An 18556-nucleotide genomic window follows, 5' to 3' on the forward strand; every position below is an offset into this window, starting at 1 on the left:
GGACAGTATGAGAAAGCTGTTGAAACATATTATACGCAACAGGCTACTCCCAATTATAGAGCGCCCATTGAACGGCGGAGTGTCTCAAGGATTCCTTCTGGGCCCCTTGGAACGTGATGTACGATCATGTGCTATGCACCAAACTACTTCGATAAGCTACCCTTATTGTCTACGTTGACGAATTTGCAATTGTGATAATATGCAAAGATTTGAAGGATATTGTTTGGGCATCTGAGTCGTCGGTCAGGGTGATCAAGGGACGGGTGGTATCACATGCTACTAAGGTTACATGCGGGACAGCATGTCGTAGATTTAAAAAACGTTCATGAAATTAATTTTCAAAGAAAACTTAGGTTTGATGGCACCACCGAAATCGTCGAAGGCGCTGTTGTTATCCAGAGAGTACTCATCCATTCTTCTGTACTCGGCACCAGTTTGGACGAAGACCCTTAGTGTTAAGGCGTATAGGGGGGAATTATGGGCCGTATGTCATCTGAATGCGTTAATAGTCTCTAGCGCATTCCGAAGAACATCAGACAACTTTTGTAGTTCCGATGATATTTTGGCTGAGAAAATGCAAAGAATGCACAACTGTAAAGTACGCGGTGACCACAATGCTAAAGAGCCAAGGAACTGGAGGGAAGAATGCGCAGAATCAGGGTGTGGTAGGAGCGTTGGGATAATTCTCATAAAGGGATGTGGACACACAGGCTGATTAGTAGTTTCTGGCCGTGCATGACGGATATGGCCTGTAATTACATCGTTTTGGGCATGACGGTTCCTCTTTCTATTCTGAATGTGTAAATCAGTACAGGACCTTGAGCCCATGCTCTTCGTATGCCTGAGATTTTTAAGTGAGAAGAAGCAGCTTGAACTTCCCTTGAGGAGGCGCTTACAAATACGCGAATCTCAAGAATCTCAAAACTATTGCCACTTTTTCGTTTCCTTGAAATTTATAAAAATTAAACCTACATTCGACATTTATTTGGAATGTGATCGCAGGCTATTGAGAACTGCGCCATTTTTTTGGGTCACAGCGACATAGGACACATGTTAAATGTCCGAATTAGTAAAATAAGTATTTTATGCTCAAATACGCGGCTAATAGTTCACGATCGTAGGTGCTGTAGTTCTGTTGAGTGGGATTCATCTACTTCAAGAAGAAATTCAATGACTGTATCTCAAAAGTGTTGCGTTTGGCAGCTGTGGCTTGGTAGGTTCAATGGCCTGAAGGGCTTTTGGAGACCACGCAACCTACTGCGATTCCTTGGTTTTATGCCTAAACAGGAAAGCATTAAGGAGATACTGGAAGTTTGCCATACTCTCGAACCTTTTGAAGACTTTTATTGTATTAGACAGTCAAAACTTTGCCGTTGCCTTTAACCTGCATCGGTTTGTATACCGCCAGGGAAGATGAAATTGCCTAAAAACTTCGCTGGCGGTTCAAGAAATTTGCATATTTGAACGTTCAGAACGAACCATGGCCATCGAAGCGCTGAAAATGCATTCGAGGTGTGCCAAATGCTTGGACTCAGTGGAGCAGCAATGCGAAGTCATCCGCCTATCGATGGGTCCGAAAGGTGTGCAAATTGTGGCTTTGGAATATCTTTAGGAACAACAGTCAGTTTGTTAAGTATTGTGCAATGTCTTGAATAGAGCACCGGTTCGGAATCGCCATTAGGCTTGGGAATCAGATAGAGTGGAGATGACCAGCATCCTACCCATACTCTCCTTAACGACTTGGTCAAATTGTTTCCGTACAACAGCATGCTTTTGGGGCGCGATTAAATGACTCCAAGCCATTTCACTTCGACAAACAGTTTTTTTTTTTGGGGTAGGGTAGGTGAATGCATTTACGTACATAGTGTTGGACCCTTCGGTATGTCGTTGGACTACCAACTAAACACCTCCCCATCGGCAAAGAGCTAGCCTGGAGCCGTTTGTCACATTACTTCGGGTGGCTCCGAACTCGCCCGCATTGCGGAGCCTTCAAATCAGGGAATTCCTCTCACCAACGGGAACGGAGAGGAGGAAGGGAACTGTCAGCGCAAGGAACCCCCTGTCATCCAGTTCCTTTACCGGTCGAGCTCTATCTTCTTGTCAACGAAGGGCCCGAACGTAATGAGCAACACGGCTCCACCTGTCAGCACTCCTCAGCATCTCTTCGACAATGCTGTCTGGAGAGAGATCTCCTGTGTTTAAGTAGAGCTGCTGACGAACCCCATCCCACCTTCCACAAGAAAAAAAGTGTGATGGGCGTCGTCTACAACTCTATTGCAAAACACACTATCCGGAGATCGCGCCTTTCCAATTTTGTACAGGTAAGACTGAAAATTTCCATGCCCACTTAAAAATTGGGTAAGGAAATAGTCAGTTTCACCATACTTCCGATTCAGCCACGCACCTAAATTGCTGATGAGCCGCGCAGTCCATCTGCCTTTAATTTCATTTTGCCACGAGAGCTGCCACTCGTCTAGAGTGCTTTGTCGTTCTTCGCGAGCAACCACCTCCCCTGGCTCATCTCCCTTGCGCTTGCCTATGGCTTGACGCTCCTTAGCAAGAAGAGCGTCCGCAACATCGTCTGCATAGCCGACTAGGCGCGACTCTTATGGCATGTCGAGTTTAAGTAGACTATCATAGCCTGTGTGGAGTTGCCAAATCTCCCATCAGGCGCGTCCCTTCGTGCGGATAAGGGAATGCTCGGCGAATGTGTCATGGCCATGCACATGCACGCATCCGGAGATGTGCGTGTATGGGCATGTTTATGCGCAGGCCGGGTAGGTGGGAAGTAAACGCCCACCCGTGGATAAAAATTGGCTATGGGAAGGATACCCAGAAATAAAATCAAACATGGAGGAGCAGAAGAAGAATGAATTTACGGTGCAGGGCTTCGGAAACCCAGTGCCGGCGGTTTTTGGGAGTGAGCAAGCGGGCTCCCGGCCGTCGATATCCAACGACCGCAGTGCCTCAGTAGTGGGAACCTTGGCTACTGTGGCATCTAATGTTACAAGCGTACGGGAGGAACTTGAACTGGCTCCAGTGATGGATCCGTTCAGAAGGAGCTCGATTTTTCGCAGATCCCCTCCCACACGGGCACAAGCCCCCACGATCGCTACCCCCAGTGGGAAGCGTATAGCGGGAGTCTTCGATGAGGAAGAATCGCTGACGCCGATTCACCCGAGCGATGTTTTGGACAATGATCAGTCTGGAGCTGCCTTTACTGCCCTCGGTAAAAAGATCATGGAGCTGTGTGAGTTTATAAAGGAGCGCAGGAACATTCACCAAAATATAAGGGCCATGATAAGAGGCATCCGTTTGACGTACGGCAAGGCCCAGGATGAACGAGCAGGGAAGTCGCCGATTGGAAAAGTGAACCAGGCAACTCAAGTAACGCCGGTTCAAAATACAAAAGGGGAGAAACCGGGGAAGAGGCTGCGCGAGAAGCTGAATGACTCAACAGGCCAGCAAACCCCGAAAAGAAGAAAGGACTCAACTCCCAAAAAGGCGGAGTTCATGAAAATTATGTCTGAAGCTACAAGGGAAAATACTGCAGTGGCTACCTCGAGAAAAGGGATCGAACCTTCAAAGGCGGATGCGGAAGCTTGGAGGAAGGTAGAACCGCGGAAAAGAAACTATCGGAGGAAGATTAGACCGGAGGTGATTTTCATTTCCAAACGAGGCGAAGGGTCATACGCCGACATACTCAGGAAAGTGAAGGCAGACCCCGAACTCACCAATTTGGGAGACAACGTCAGCCGTATTAGACGGTCGCAGAAGGGAGATCTTATGTTGGAACTTAAGAAATCCAAGGATGTAACCGCGGACAAATTCTTAAGCCAAATCGGGAAGACTTTAGGGCAGGAAGCTGACATAAGAGCTAGCAGGCCGGAGATCATTATAATCTGCAAAGATATAGATGAAATCACGACGAAGGAGGACGTTCGCGAAGCGTTGGAGAAACAGTTCGATCTTGCCGGACTACAAGAGTCAGCGGTAAAAACTCTAAGGAAAGCCTATGGGGGAACACAAACCGCCATCATCAGCCTACCAGTGGAGAACGCACTCAAACTGTTAGCAGCAGGGAGAGTGAGAATAGGCTGGGTTATGTGTCGCCTTAGGGAACAGGTGGCGTTAAAACGGTGCTTTAGATGCCTTGGCTTTGGTCACATTGCGAAGTCATGCACTAACCCAAATGACAGGTCAAAGCAATGCAGGAGATGCGGAGTGGAGGGCCACATCAGCAAGGACTGCGGAGCTGACCCAAATTGTCTACTGTGCAAAGGAAAGGAGGGTGTGGACCATCGGCACATTGCAGGCAGCAGCAGGTGCCCGGAATACAGGAGAGCCCTTAGCACAAATCGCAGATGAGGTTGATACAAATCAACCTCAACCACTGCGAGGCGGCGCAGGATCTACTCGCGCAAATTATCCGCAAGAAAAACATCGATGTGGCCATACTAAGTGAACCATACCGAAACCGCGGTGGTAGCGTTTGGGTCAAAGACCAAACGGGCCAAGCAGCGCTGTGGACTTGTGGAGAACAAGCCTTCCAGGAAATAATGGAGCACCCGGAGGAGGGCTTCATCAGAGCGAAGGTGAAGGGCATCCACATCTACAGCTGCTATGCTCCACCCAGCGCTACACTCGTCGAGTATGAGCGGATGCTTGCTGCTCTTGTTTTGGATGCAAGAGGACGTTGGCCGATCATAATAGGAGGCGATTTCAATGCGTGGGCTCTTGAATGGGGCAGCCGGATAACTAATGTGAGGGGACGTGTTCTCCTCGAAGCATTCGCGGAGCTGGACGTGGTACTGGCGAATGTTGGGTCTTCGTACACTTTCCGGGGAAGGGGTCTGGGGTCTATAGTGGACCTGACATACGTGAGTGCCACTTTAGCCAGTAGAATCGCTTGGCATGTCAGTGAGGACTATACTCACAGCGACCACCAGGCAATCTGCATAGAGATCAAGGGCGGATCGAGCTCGAAAAAGAGTTTTCGCAAAATGCCGGGTGGTATGCTTGGCTGGACAGTGAAAGCGTTCGAGGGGGACACGTTTTCCGCGGTGCTCAAATCCGACATATCCCTGAATGGTACGGCTGGAGAGAAAGCCACCCAGATCACTCGATGGGTGACGGAAGCATGCGATGCAACTATGCCCAGAAGGCGATTGCTCCCCAGTAGGCAACCCAACTACTGGTGGAACAATGAAATCGCAAGTTTGCGAGCCGCATGTTTTCGGGCAAGGAGGCTTTGCCAGAGGCTCAGGGGAAAACCCGGTGGCGACGGTCGAGAGGAGGCACACAAGCAATTGCGTGGCCGCCTAAAGGAAGCCATTCGGAGGAGCAAAAAGAACTGCTTCAAACAGCTGTGCGACCATGCCGACATAAACCCTTGGGGCGAGGCTTAGAGTGGTGATGAAAAGGCTGCGGAAATCACCCCAGGTGATCTGTCCGCGCCTCCTGAAACAGATTGTTACCACTCTGTTCCCTCACCACGAAAATAGGGGAAGACAAGTTTTTGTCCAACCAAATGACGGCATACTACCGCCTGTAACTGTGGAGGAGCTGCGGGAAATATGTGGTAGGTTCGGTGACAACAAGGCCCCAGGTTTGGATGGCATCCCCAACCGAGCTTTGAAACTGGCAGTGAAGACTAGGCCCGATCTTTTCGCCAACACCTTCGAGGCGTGCCTAAAAGAAGGAATATTCCCTGCCCAGTGGAAAAAGCAAAAGTTGGTGTTGCTTCCGAAGCCTGGCAAGCAACCTGGAAACCCAGCGTCGTATCGTCCTATCTGCCTGTTGGATACAATGGGGAAGATGATGGAGAGAGTCATCTACAACAGACTCCTGCCCATCGTCGAAGCCAACAATGGTTTGTCGGAACGCCAGTTTGGTTTCCGACGCGCCCACTCTACGGTGGACGCAATTGGCATGGTGGTAAACCTGGCAAAAGGTGCACTGATTTCTGGCGGCTGCTGTGCCGTGGTGGCGTTGGATGTCAAAAACGCATTCAACTCGGCCAACTGGAATAGAATTAAAAGGGCGTTGGCTGACATAGGTGTCCCCGGATACTTAGCGAATTTGGTGGAAAACTACCTCTCAGAGAGGACTCTCTGGTATGGGACGGATGAGGGCCCCAAAGAGTACATTGTCACAGCCGGGGTACCACAGGGATCGGTACTTGGTCCCCTGTTGTGGAATATCATGTATAATGGGGTGCTTGCTCTTCCCGTCCCAGAGGGGACTACGATTGTCGGCTTTGCTGATGACCTAGCTGTGGTTGTTGCAGCAAAACACCCAGAAGATGTGGAGGTTTACGCAACGGAAACAGTGAGAGCGGTAAAGTCCTGGCTAGAAAAGGCTGGGCTGACCTTGGCGGACGCGAAAACGGAAGCGGTCTTGATAACGAAACGCAGGAAAAATAATACTGTAAAAGTGGAGGTCGGTGGACATACGGTCGTATCAAAGCCGGCTATCAAATACCTGGGGGTAATAATTGACACCAAATTGAGTTTTAGGGAGCACCTAGAGTATGCATGCCAAAAGGCAGCCAGTGCCACCACGGCACTTGCAAAAATGTTGCCAAATATTGGTGGGCCGAAACATTGCCGGAGGTTGGTGCTAGCCGGAGTGGTGCGCTCCATCCTGCTCTACTCGTCGCCTGTGTGGGCGGAGGCGCTTGCAAACTCTCAGAGACGGAAGCAGGTGAACTCGGTTTACCGGCGGATAGCTTTGAGGGTTTGCAGTGCTTTTAGAACCACATCAGATGAGGCAGTATTGGTGGTGGCAGGCATGATCCCGGTTGACATTCTGGCCAAAGAAATGAGTGTCCTGTACAATGCAAGACATATGGAGGGGCATGCACAGCGTAGAAATGCGGCAAGGTCAGAGTCGCTTGATCTCTGGCAACGCAGATGGGACGAGTCTGCGAAAGGTCGGTGGACGCACAGGCTCATTCCCAACATTAGGGTGTGGCTTGAGCGAAAACATGGGGATACCAACTACCACATTACCCAGTTCCTCACAGGACACGGTGGTTGCTACAGGCAGTATCTGCACCGCTTTGGGTTGGATGATTTTCCGAACTGTCCCAGATGCGATGGCATACCGGAGGATCCAGAGCATGTGATGTTTCACTGCTGGGCAGGAGCGGGACCCCGGAGAGCTTAGTTACTGAGATGCTGGAGTCCGAGGAGAACTGGCTTGCGGTTAGCTCCGCAATCATCCAAATGCAGGAGGAGTTGCTGAAAGAACAAAGAAGGAGGAAAGCTGCAAATAGGAGAAGGATGAGTGCCTAAGAGCAAACCTACCCCGCGAAGTAATGCCTCAATGGTGGTCCCGCGGGGCTGGGGCTGGAGAGACGGGGGGTGGTTTTTAGTGGGTGTGAATCCCACACGCGCCCGCTGTTGTTCCGCCGTTCGGGCGGCGGACGTGTCTTTCTAAGATTTTCCACCTCCGTGTACGCACAAAAAAAAAAAAAAAAAAAAAAAAAAAAGACTATCATAGGTAGCGTTCCAGAGGTCCGGCCCTAGGATGCATCCCTGTACTACCCCCGACGTGACCTCCATCCTCCTTTAACGGATAGATAGTCCCTCAATATCCGTAAGAGATAGTTCGGCACGTTGAAAATATTGTCTAGTGTGTCTAGAATGACTTTCCATCTTACGGAATTAAAGGCGTTTCTGACGTCAAGCGTTACGAAGAACACCACCCGTCGAGTTCGGCGGCTGTGTGCTTCCGCTCGTCGAACGACATCCACAACTAGCATGACAGCATCAACTGTGGATCTCTCTGATCTAAACCCAAACCGCCGGGGAGATAAACTTCCAGCAGCGCATGCCGCTTCAGCGAGTCTCCTTCTGATGAGCTTTTCGAGCACTTTCCCAGCAATGTCAAGCATACATAGTGTCATACAATTCGGGGTCGTCTTTCCGCCTCGCCACCTTCCAATGAGTAGGGAAAGTGCCCTCTTTCAGGCAAGCGTTGAATACGCCGAACAGTAGGCCAGGCCGGTGTTGGAATACCAGTTTGTATACCTCTGCTGGATACCATTTGGTCCTGGCGCCTTCTTGCTTTTCATAGAGAGGACTGCCTGTTCCTCTTTTATAGAGAAAAGTGGGGTGCGCAGGAAAGAGTGCCCTTACAATGCTGTCCATCTGCTCAGCCTTAAGTGAACCGGGTTTCCGCAGAGCCCCGATTTTTCAGGTTACCAGTTTGTAACCGAGCCCCTGGGGCGCCATTCACCTCGTCGACCAGATCTTACCAGTAGCGAGCTTTGCTCTTGTTTATTGCGCTGCGGAGTCTCCTTTTGGCTGATTTGCACTGCGTCATTATTGTACATGCCTCCTCCCGGTCGCTTAGACGTTGTGTTTAGCGGCGAAGCCTGTGACAGTCCTTCCATAGCTCTGCGATTTCCACTGTCCACCAATACATGGACAGTTTGCGGCGCCTCGATGCCCTCCTGGGCATAGAGGTTCCGCAGACCGTCGTTATCATGTTCATATCTAAATTTACGACCGTGTCAACTGCGGCGTCACTGCCCCCAGGGGTGCCATCCAGCATGCCCCCCCCCTCCAGAGTTTCCAGAGTTTCGACATACTTGCTGGTGTTCACTTTCGCGACGTTCGATGCACAGAAAGATCGCCGGGGTGGCGCACACCGAGAGTTTGTGTCCACCACTTCGAAGGCAATGTATTGATGGTTCCTTGTCGAGAGGTCTTCTAGAACTCGCCAAGCGTCCACCAGTGACACCAGTGACTCCGACGCGAAGGTTATGTGTGGAATGCTTCCCTGGCAGCCCGGACGCCGGAACGTTAGGGTGGATCTGGTGTTTAGAGTTACCAGTCCTGTTCTGGTTGCCATTTCCAGAGTTCATTTCCCTATGGAGTCTGTGTGAAGCCCTAGCATTGAAGTCACCCCCGACCAGGATTCGCCCATTCGTGCCTAAGATAGCGTCCTCCAAAGCATCAAGCCTCAGCGTAAGATAGACACTACAAAACGTTATGCCTGAACACCGAATCCAGACAAACCCGTCCCCTCGGCCTTGGGCAAGAACCCTAAGGAGGATGCCGTCCCAAACCCAGATGGCAGTCTTGCCTGATATGTCAGAGTGCAATGAAACTGGGCCCTTGTTTTGGTACTGCTCACTGATGAGTACTAAATCAGCTTTGGTGTCCACAGTAAACTGCACTAGCAAGTCGTGAGCGGTTGCACTCCGGTGCATATTGATTTGTAGTATGCGAATCATGTTGACCGTGTCCTAGCTCTTTCCAATTCTGCTCTGAAAACTTTAACAAACATTCAATGGAAACATATTAATATTATATATAATATTATATATATATTATATGTATAATTGCTATATCTCTCCTCATATAATATGAAATAAATTATTAGAAATATCTATACTGAATCAACTAGTTTATTGTTTCCACCATATTGCAATTTTCCTTCTAGACTATTTATGAATATCAAGGATCCTTAGAATTGGCAATTTCTTTTGATTGGCACCATAATCCACTTACCGAGATTATTGTAAAATGTAAGAAATATCTACGAATGTTGAAATAAAGATTAGTTACATGTCAAAATTATTACTTCACCACATCCTAGCACCAATTACTGAACTACTTACTTTCCACACTTACGCATATTTACCCTTTTGAGTGGGCAAACGAAGTGCATACATTACATTCTCTCCTTCAAATAAATCTCGATACCATTGCATGCTTTTACCACATTGTAAATTAATCATGTAAATGATCTATAAAGTGTGGTTGATACTTTCAGACACCTAAAACTGGGAGCCCAAGAAGGCAGAGTATGGATCGGGAAAAAATCTAAATAGACCACAATCGAGTACCGGTATCTCACAGAGAAACAAGTATTCGAGTACTTTCACTGCTTCAGGCACCGAGTGGCAGCGACACATTTCTTGCATTCGACTTGCAATCACAAACAGCCTAATCTGCCTCAAATATGTATCTAGTGGTTACACCTACACTATAAGTGATTCAAGCATATTTCCCTGCACGCAAATTTAAATAAATTGTCTTTCAATCATTCATTTACTATAAATAATGATATTTTAAGCGAAGCCATGAGAAGTGATTACCAGGTTTATTAAAACTGTTATCGCCAATTACTAGTACGGGTTGGGCTACACTTGACTAAAAACAATTTACAGCTGAATTAACAACCAATCAAACTACCAAAGTAAATGGTCCATTATCCCTGAAATCATATTATACATTATATGGATCTCATTATATTGCGAAACTTCTATCACACCATGAACTAGTGAAACCAACTACACATCGGGGAGTGCATGTCTAACTATGAATCTATTTCTGATCGGAAAATCCACGTTCGGTGTAATGTTTCAAACGTTGTCTCGCTTCGAGTTCGACCAAAGACGCACGCATATATCATGATCATTTTTGTAAGTCCTGGAACAGGTCTTGATTGTTAAAGTTTTAAACTAGGGCAGCGAATTGATTTGAATACAGATATAATTCACCTATCTTTGAGTAGGTTCCGATCAGGTAAATTTCCCATTGAAAATCTATGATGTCCGATATATTCCGATTGAAAATACCGTACATGCACATATAAGCGAAATCAATTAACCCTACAGGAGGAAACATGAGCATACTTCAATTTTTAAGGTTCGGAGATTGTGCCATAGTATATTGCATTAGGGTAGCAAGTATATCGTTGTCATAAAACCCTATGTGGAGGATAACACATCAACTCCTACGCATCATCGGTGCTAGTCGCAGTTTCGACTCCTACGATTTTCTGAGACACTTGCTATTTCCCTCTACTGTTGAACGTAGTTCTAGGACTTCCCACTCGCCTTCCATCCTAGAATATTCTATTATACGGCATAACACGCGATTGAGTAAGCGCCGCTTCTCAATGTACATATTACCTATTTACTGGTAATGCCAACGTGCCCACGGATATCTGACCCGTAGGCCAGCCAGTCTCTGACCAGAATATCCCGATGAAATGATGAAGGTTTGGAACTTTTAAGTAACAGTACGGTCATTTTCCATAACCTACCCTATATAGTAGAACAAAGAGAATATTGGCGAGGGTAACCTCAACTTAATGTTGGTGTTGAGATAGTTGCATTTGCAAGAAGAGAACACTCTGAAGAAGGGGACAGATGATACCCGAAATACAAAAACTTTTTAGCCAGCTTTAGGAACTACTATTTAGAATCTGATTCTATTTAGTCTTAATTAACAAACAAGAGAGTGAGAAATACAGGGAGCAACCGTATCAGGCGTGGAAGTGTAACCAAAAATTCAGCAGGATGAAACCTTATTAACTTCGATGCACTGCGAAAAGGGAAATCTGATTTCGGATAGAATGGGCATATTGGACCGATGGGTTTAGTGCTTTGATGAACTTCTCAATAATCAAAATATCGGCGAGTTGGAGGTCCTGCCTACTGAAGACGACGGACAAATGGTTCCATTACTAAGCATGTGCATAGTTCGTGCAATTCATCGGTTTAAGAACCATAACTCGCCAAGAGCTGATGGAATTACACCCGACCAGACTCCCCGCCTCATTTTCACTAATGGCGGAAGTCGTTTTTGTGATGCAATCTAACAAAATTCTCAAAGCTCGTTTTTTAAAAGAACTGCATTTAACATCTGATTTCACTCCAACCAAATTCAAACGCACTGAAAAGTCCACGGCATCCAAAAGATACTGCAGAATATTCAATCGGCCCAGGGTTCAAATCCCTCCCAGTGCAAAACCTTTTTTTGTGTGGCCTGTCAATCTTTCCGAGACGTAGGTTTTATCGCCGCCCAGGTAAAGATGCGAGTGAAGTTTCTTGTGAACCTATGTTCGTGCATTGTCCTTGCGCATTGACTGCGTTTCCCCCACTGCATTGTCCCTATAACTTTGATTCTGGCACATATAAATCAATTATGTAACAATATGGTGAAGATTTGCATTAATTTAGTTTCCCACACTTATCAAATGCCAAATATGTTTCAAATATTCGATGGAGACAGATATTAACCAACATTACAATACTATTATTCTACGTAGTATAATTAACACGTGGTAAACAATATATTGAAATTTTAATTTTTTCCGCCTTGTGAGAATTCAATGTTTAAATCATTATAATTAATAAATGAGTGTCCCGAATTGGTTTTTTTCAACAGATATGGTAATTGGGCAGATGAAACTTCTATTTCGGCGTCAGAAAACATATAGTTATTTTCTAACGCGGAAAGTTTATTGGTTAAACATGGAGACGACCAACTACACCAAGCGGTTTAGCAACTCATGCTCAAGGTGCAGGACAGATTAATGCCTGACGACTGGCGCGAGGCGTTATCTGTCTCATACATAAAAACAAGAATATCATACATTGCAGCAATTATAGAGATTTCACGTTGCTGAGTACCATCTATAAGATATTCTCCTCTATTTTGCTAGGCCGAATAGCCCCATACGCCCAGAACATAATCTACCCAAACAAAAGAGCCTTCACTCTAAGGAAATCAGCGTTGTGAGATAAGTGATGAAAAAACTGTTGAAATATGACCATCATTTACACCATCTTTTCATCGACTTCGAGACCGCTTGTTATAGCATAGCCAGGTTAAAACTGGCCGTGAACACCCTTTGAGGAATTCGGTATCCCAACGAAATTGATGAGACTGACTAGGCTGACCGTGACCAATGTGTGAGCTAGATACAAGCAATAGGTTCACCGACGAAACTACTTAACATCAACAAGGCGAGAGGCACCATCTTCTTTAAGTCCACCCAACTGCCGGCCTATGCTAACGATATTGACATTATGGGAAGAACAACCCGGGATGTACAGTCTACCTTCACCCAGATCGAGCAAGCGGGGCGAGATCTTGAGCTACATATTAATAAAGACAAGACGAAATATTTGCTGACAAAAGCACTGAAAATGAAAGAACCAACAACATCAAATGACAGTGATCAAACGAGAACAGTAAAGATAGGGGAAAATAACTTTGAGACCGTTGACGATTTCTCCTAAGTTGGAAAATTACAACCGAGTGTTGTTAGCTACCAACATAACCATAGCTATTAACATAGCTTATTTCAGCCTACAAAAACTATTCCGCTCGAAATGTCTCACCGTAGGGTCAAAACTTCCTCTGTGCAAGACAATAATCTTGCCTGCCCTCATGTATTCCCCGAAGACTTGTGTTCTTAGCAAGAAAGATTCCGTTCAAGAAAAAAATTCTGGTCCTTTATATGAGCTTATATAAAGACGAAATTTGTTAGCGATACCATGATCATCTGGTTGTGAATAAAATCCGGCTCAATAGGTTGCGGTGGACAATTCACTTGATCCGTATGGATAAGGACGATCTAGCCCGACAAGTCTATAAGAGCAATAATTATGATAGAGGAAGAAGTCGTCGCTTGTTAGATATGCGAATTGATCCACGCATTCGATGTTCAGCCCATTAATGTAAATACGGAAAGTGCGGTGATCAGTCACACAGAGAACTTGATTTTGTTGATGTTTATCTCCAGTTCGACTCCACTTGCCTCTCTTTTCAAACCTGGAGCCATTTGGTCGTTGAGAAAGCAAACAAATGTCATCAGCCTAGTTCAAATGTTTGAGATGTTATGGTCCATTGAGTTCCACTATCTCCTCCGTATAAGACAGAATGAAGAACGTCAGCGATAACAAGAAGAAATAATATTGGTGGCAAGACGCTACTCTGGCGAACTCCGTGTTGCCCCTCAAGTCTCTCTGAGATTTTACTTTGGTGCAGCAGATGATAAGAGGTTAGATATTGTATGCTATTTGTAGTCTACTCTAAAATTGATAGACCAGTAGCTTCCTCCAAATTACAATTTTTATTTTTCAGTGTAGATATATATTTCGGGAGCAACTTACCCCCTTCATCAGTACAAGTATGGAAATATATATCTACACTGAAAAATAAAAGCTGCAGTTGTAGCAGCAAATGATATTTTGTTCCATCATATGTCGGTCTGATAATAGCTATTAGTTTTTCCGGAATGCCGCTGTGGTCCGTAAAGGGTTGATGTGGGCAATGTAGGAGGTTCCAGAACGGAAACCTTCTCTTCGTTGATGAAGCTTCCGAGATATTCTTTGGTCCATTCCAGGATTATTTTAGTTATTATCTTTGCTAAGGGATGAAACACGTAGATACTCTTCAAATTGTCGCATTCAAAAAGGATGCCCTTCTTTGGAATCTTAATTATCATCCCCTTCTTTCTCTTCCTGAGAAAGATCTCAAATTCCTGAAATGTCCGTTCGAGTGCTAGTAGCAGATTTACGGAAACTGCAGGTGTAGCAATAAATAGCTCGGTAGGGAGACCGTCAAGACCAGCGGCTTAATTCCGTTTAAGTGCACTGAAGGTCGAAATGATGTCTCCTCTATTTAAAGAAACAATCGGTATTCGAAGATTGGAAATTCACCGGATCTAACACGGTTAAAAACCTTTTCAGCCCCTTTTTACCGTGGATGAGAGTACGATCGTTAACGTCCTTCATAGGACCATCGAAATGTGCAAGTTCTTTTGTGATGTAGCATAAAGTTGTGAAATCGTTACGATCTGCTTTAGCTTCCATTTTTCTGACTACCACTTCCATGATTCCGCAGTCAGCATATTTTGTGAGATTCTTCGGAACGTGGCCAATGACTTGCATAGCAGCTAGCCGATAGCCTTCCCTCCAAGGCATATTAGTTGTCAATGTTGAACTTGAGGGGCGCAGCTCTCCAACCATGCTAAAAGTGGCGGACGCATGCGAACGTAACCAACCATTAGAATGTAATCCTTTTCGAGGACGATGTCGCCACTTCTCTTGTCACACATATCCAGAACACAACTTCTAAATCTACTGCTGATTGCGAAGTGCTCAAATTCTTTGTTCGTACGATGTCAGTCAATTGAAACCAAGTTGACTTTATGGTAGGCTCCTTGCCTCAATAATAAGGCGGTGGAAGCTGCAGGAATGCACAAACCTCCCAACACTTTCGTTACGGGCGCCAAGTTCCTGTTTCCCGATCACATGTCCGAGCAAAGTGCTGTCAGAACCAACCTTGGCATTCAAATCACCCGTCACAATATCATCTTTAAGAAGCCTCACCTGAACTGCGTGTAATTGCTCATCAAAAGCAACCTTCTCTATTATATCGGAAAACTCTGCTGAAGTTTTTTTAAATTTTTTGAAAATTTTTTTTATATTTCATTTTTTGAAAGAGAGACTGGAGAATGTTGTGCAAAAATTTGAGAAGAGTCGGACCTGAACTAAGGAAGATACATCGCGTTAAACGACAACGCCCCATTCATAACTGAGCGTGGACTCGTGTTCGAATGGCGAAAGCTACAGCTTTAGTTTCGTTCAAACACATGTATAGTGCTCTTCCCAAGATGTTTTTGATATTATCAAGCCTATCTACGAAGATCTGAGCACAGATGTCTCCTGGAGGGAAAACTAATCACGCAAAACCGTTTGAGTGGAACCTCTGTCATCGTTGAGAGTGCAGTTTATGTGGCATTTGTTCTTGAATACTTTACTAACCTTCAGGCAAGGCATGAAAATCAGAAGTGAACCAAGCGGCACGATAAGCGGAGCAGAGTCGCGAGCTGAAAAACAGATTAAACAAGGCAGGATTCGTCGTAGATCATCAAGGAGGTATCAAGGATAATAGCAACATACTTTATGGACTTAGCTTCGATGATTTAGTGTGTGCTAAGCCGATAAAACTCGTTATACTCCAAATTTTTCAGTGTTCAAAACTTCACAGCGTTTTTCCTACAACTCACGTTTTTAAAGTCGGTGCCCATCTTAACTTTAAAATTCCTGCACCGATTCTTTTGAAATTTTAAAATTAAATTTATACATAATTTACGAGTTAACGGTCAAATTTGTTAATGTTTTTTATTTTACAATAATAAATTAGTCGAAGTGTTCTTTGAAGTGTTCCCAAAAAGTGAAAAATTGAAATTTCGAAAAACTCTCCCAGCGTTACCTGGGAGAAGGAATCATCTAACTATAGAACTGACTGACTTTTTGATTTCAGATGATCCAGTGCGCTTCCGAATAATTGCTGCCATTGCCTTATATTTCAATATTTCTTCATGAACATTTTTCATAATACTCTCCGAATGCCATACCTTAACCCATTACTTACCATTGGTTTTAATAAATAGATTTTAACTATGTCTTCAAAAAAAAAATCACGAAATTGTGCTTTTTCGCACAGATTAAGGATTATATGTCAGAACTGAGACCAGATTTGAAAAGTACTAATGAAAATTAAATTTACACTTACCTTTTATATGTATGGACGCCGAACGATTTAAAATGTGTGCGTGGGCGTTCACAGTTCCCACCTCTCCACCAAATTTGGTGTCAATCGGTACAACCGTTTCTTAGAAAAATGCGTGTGACATACAGACAGACGGACAGATGGACAAATAGTCGACAATCGATTTTAATAAGATCTGTTTTACAAAAGACCTTCAGAATGATTGTACAAAGCTCTTATAACGTGAAATATAAATGGTCCTAGAAAGTAAAGGAATGCCTCCCTTATAAATTTTCCAAAAATTCCTTAGATCTATAAAAAAGGTTATGAAGTTAGCAAGTAATTTTCGAAGCTAAACCTTAAACAGTGTATCTTCTTTTCTGTGTTCCGATGACAAACTAAACAATTCTGAGTACGTTACCGCCCACACTCTTCACTTTTGTTGATCATTAGGTAATCTTAAGAAGAGGCGCGATATTTTAGTTCCCTGTTCAACTCGATTATTCAGCTCCCTTGACGAGTGAGTTATCACATAAAGGGTGTAGTTCCTATATACGAATTATCTTGAGCTTTCCACATACAATGTATTGATATAAATCTAATTACCTTAAAATTAAAACCTTCCTCTTTAATAATAAAATTTTACAATTATAATGCAATACGAAAACCTCTACTTATAGCAGATGTGAATTAGTTTTGCATTACTCTGTAGAAGGTTTCAACTAAATCAAAAGTATCTAGGAACTTATGCATATAACATATTATTAGCATAGGAACTGAAGTGATATCAGTTTCTATGGTAATGGATATGTAAAATTAAAATCATTAAGAATTGAAATTTGGTACGATTTCTCATGTTACAAGATGGATCTTCACATGCGCCTACATAAAATTAGCACTCTTAATACCAACAAATCGTAAAAAGTAAAAATGTTTATCATCGTTGCTACTATAAATTCTGCAAACAATAGGGTCTAGTTTATGACCAGTGCAAATTCACTTTCTACTTACTAATTTAAAATTCTAATCGAGAAATCCAATATTAATATCGCGTATGAACCATGGACATCCATAATATTTTTTTTAATTTTGGAAGAAAGAGCGAACGATGCAAATTTCACAATCCATTGGATTTACCACTCATTCATATAAAGTATATATACATATGTTCATATTTATATGTATTTAAACCCAGTTCGTCTTTAATCTGCTTAGAAAACATAATAGGAATGCAGACACCAGGTGAGGTAAAATCAAACATTCACCTTAGAAAACTGATGTGATGAAATGTCTTTACAAAAGTGTATCTAAAATCATTTGATCGCATCTAAAATCGATTTGGCTAACACCAACAACAAATATTATCATCATCATCGTAATTACAATATGGATTAGTCAACAAATTGCAATTTAAGTGCAACACGGTATTTCTTGCGCATATATTACTGGCACATTGCATGTACACAGTTAATATGAATGAAATTGCAAAATTTATTACATTTCACGGCTAATTATATGACTTAGTAATGCTTAGATTTTGTTACCCACATTGCTGGGTGTATTATACTGATATTTTTTTATTGAGAAGATCATGATCAATAGTTTGAAATAACACATGCCACACTCAATTCACTGGGTGCTTCCGTGTCTAGTTAGTTTTTTCTTTTCTTTCTATTGAATCAGTTTGGAGGGGTACGTAACAATGATCTTCTATCTATCCGCTACGGTTCAGACTGAGATTCTTAATCCTACATACATTCTGGCTTACAGGATATCATACCTTTTCAAACGCTTATATATGATATATTCTTTTTGGCTGATCGGATGTGGAGGAGTTTCTAATTTCATCAAATATTGTTCTGCAACTGGAGTATCTTGTTCTAAAGTCAAGGCACGTGCAGGTATTTTCCGTACCATGATCCACCTGTTATAGTTCTTATTATTTTCGATCGTGATGGTTGTAGAAGCTTAAAATTTTAGGTTTGAGCACTTCCCCATAACTGAATGTCTCATGTTCAAACTGAGTTAATTATAGTTTTTGGGAGCAGAATCTTGCATTCTAGGCTAAGCTTTGATCTTTGCTTTATTAGTTAGTACAAGTTTCTGGCATTCATTACAGTCTGGATTCACTTAGTTCCAATATGCCGTTTCGTATCGTATTGAGGTCGACACCAAAGTATAATATTTAAATCTCTTCCTTCGAAGAAAATTGATTGATTCATTTCGTTTAAGAATCGAGGATG

Source organism: Hermetia illucens, chromosome 3, assembly GCF_905115235.1.
Source record: "Hermetia illucens chromosome 3, iHerIll2.2.curated.20191125, whole genome shotgun sequence".
In the NCBI taxonomy this organism is placed as follows: Eukaryota; Metazoa; Arthropoda; class Insecta; order Diptera; family Stratiomyidae; genus Hermetia; species Hermetia illucens.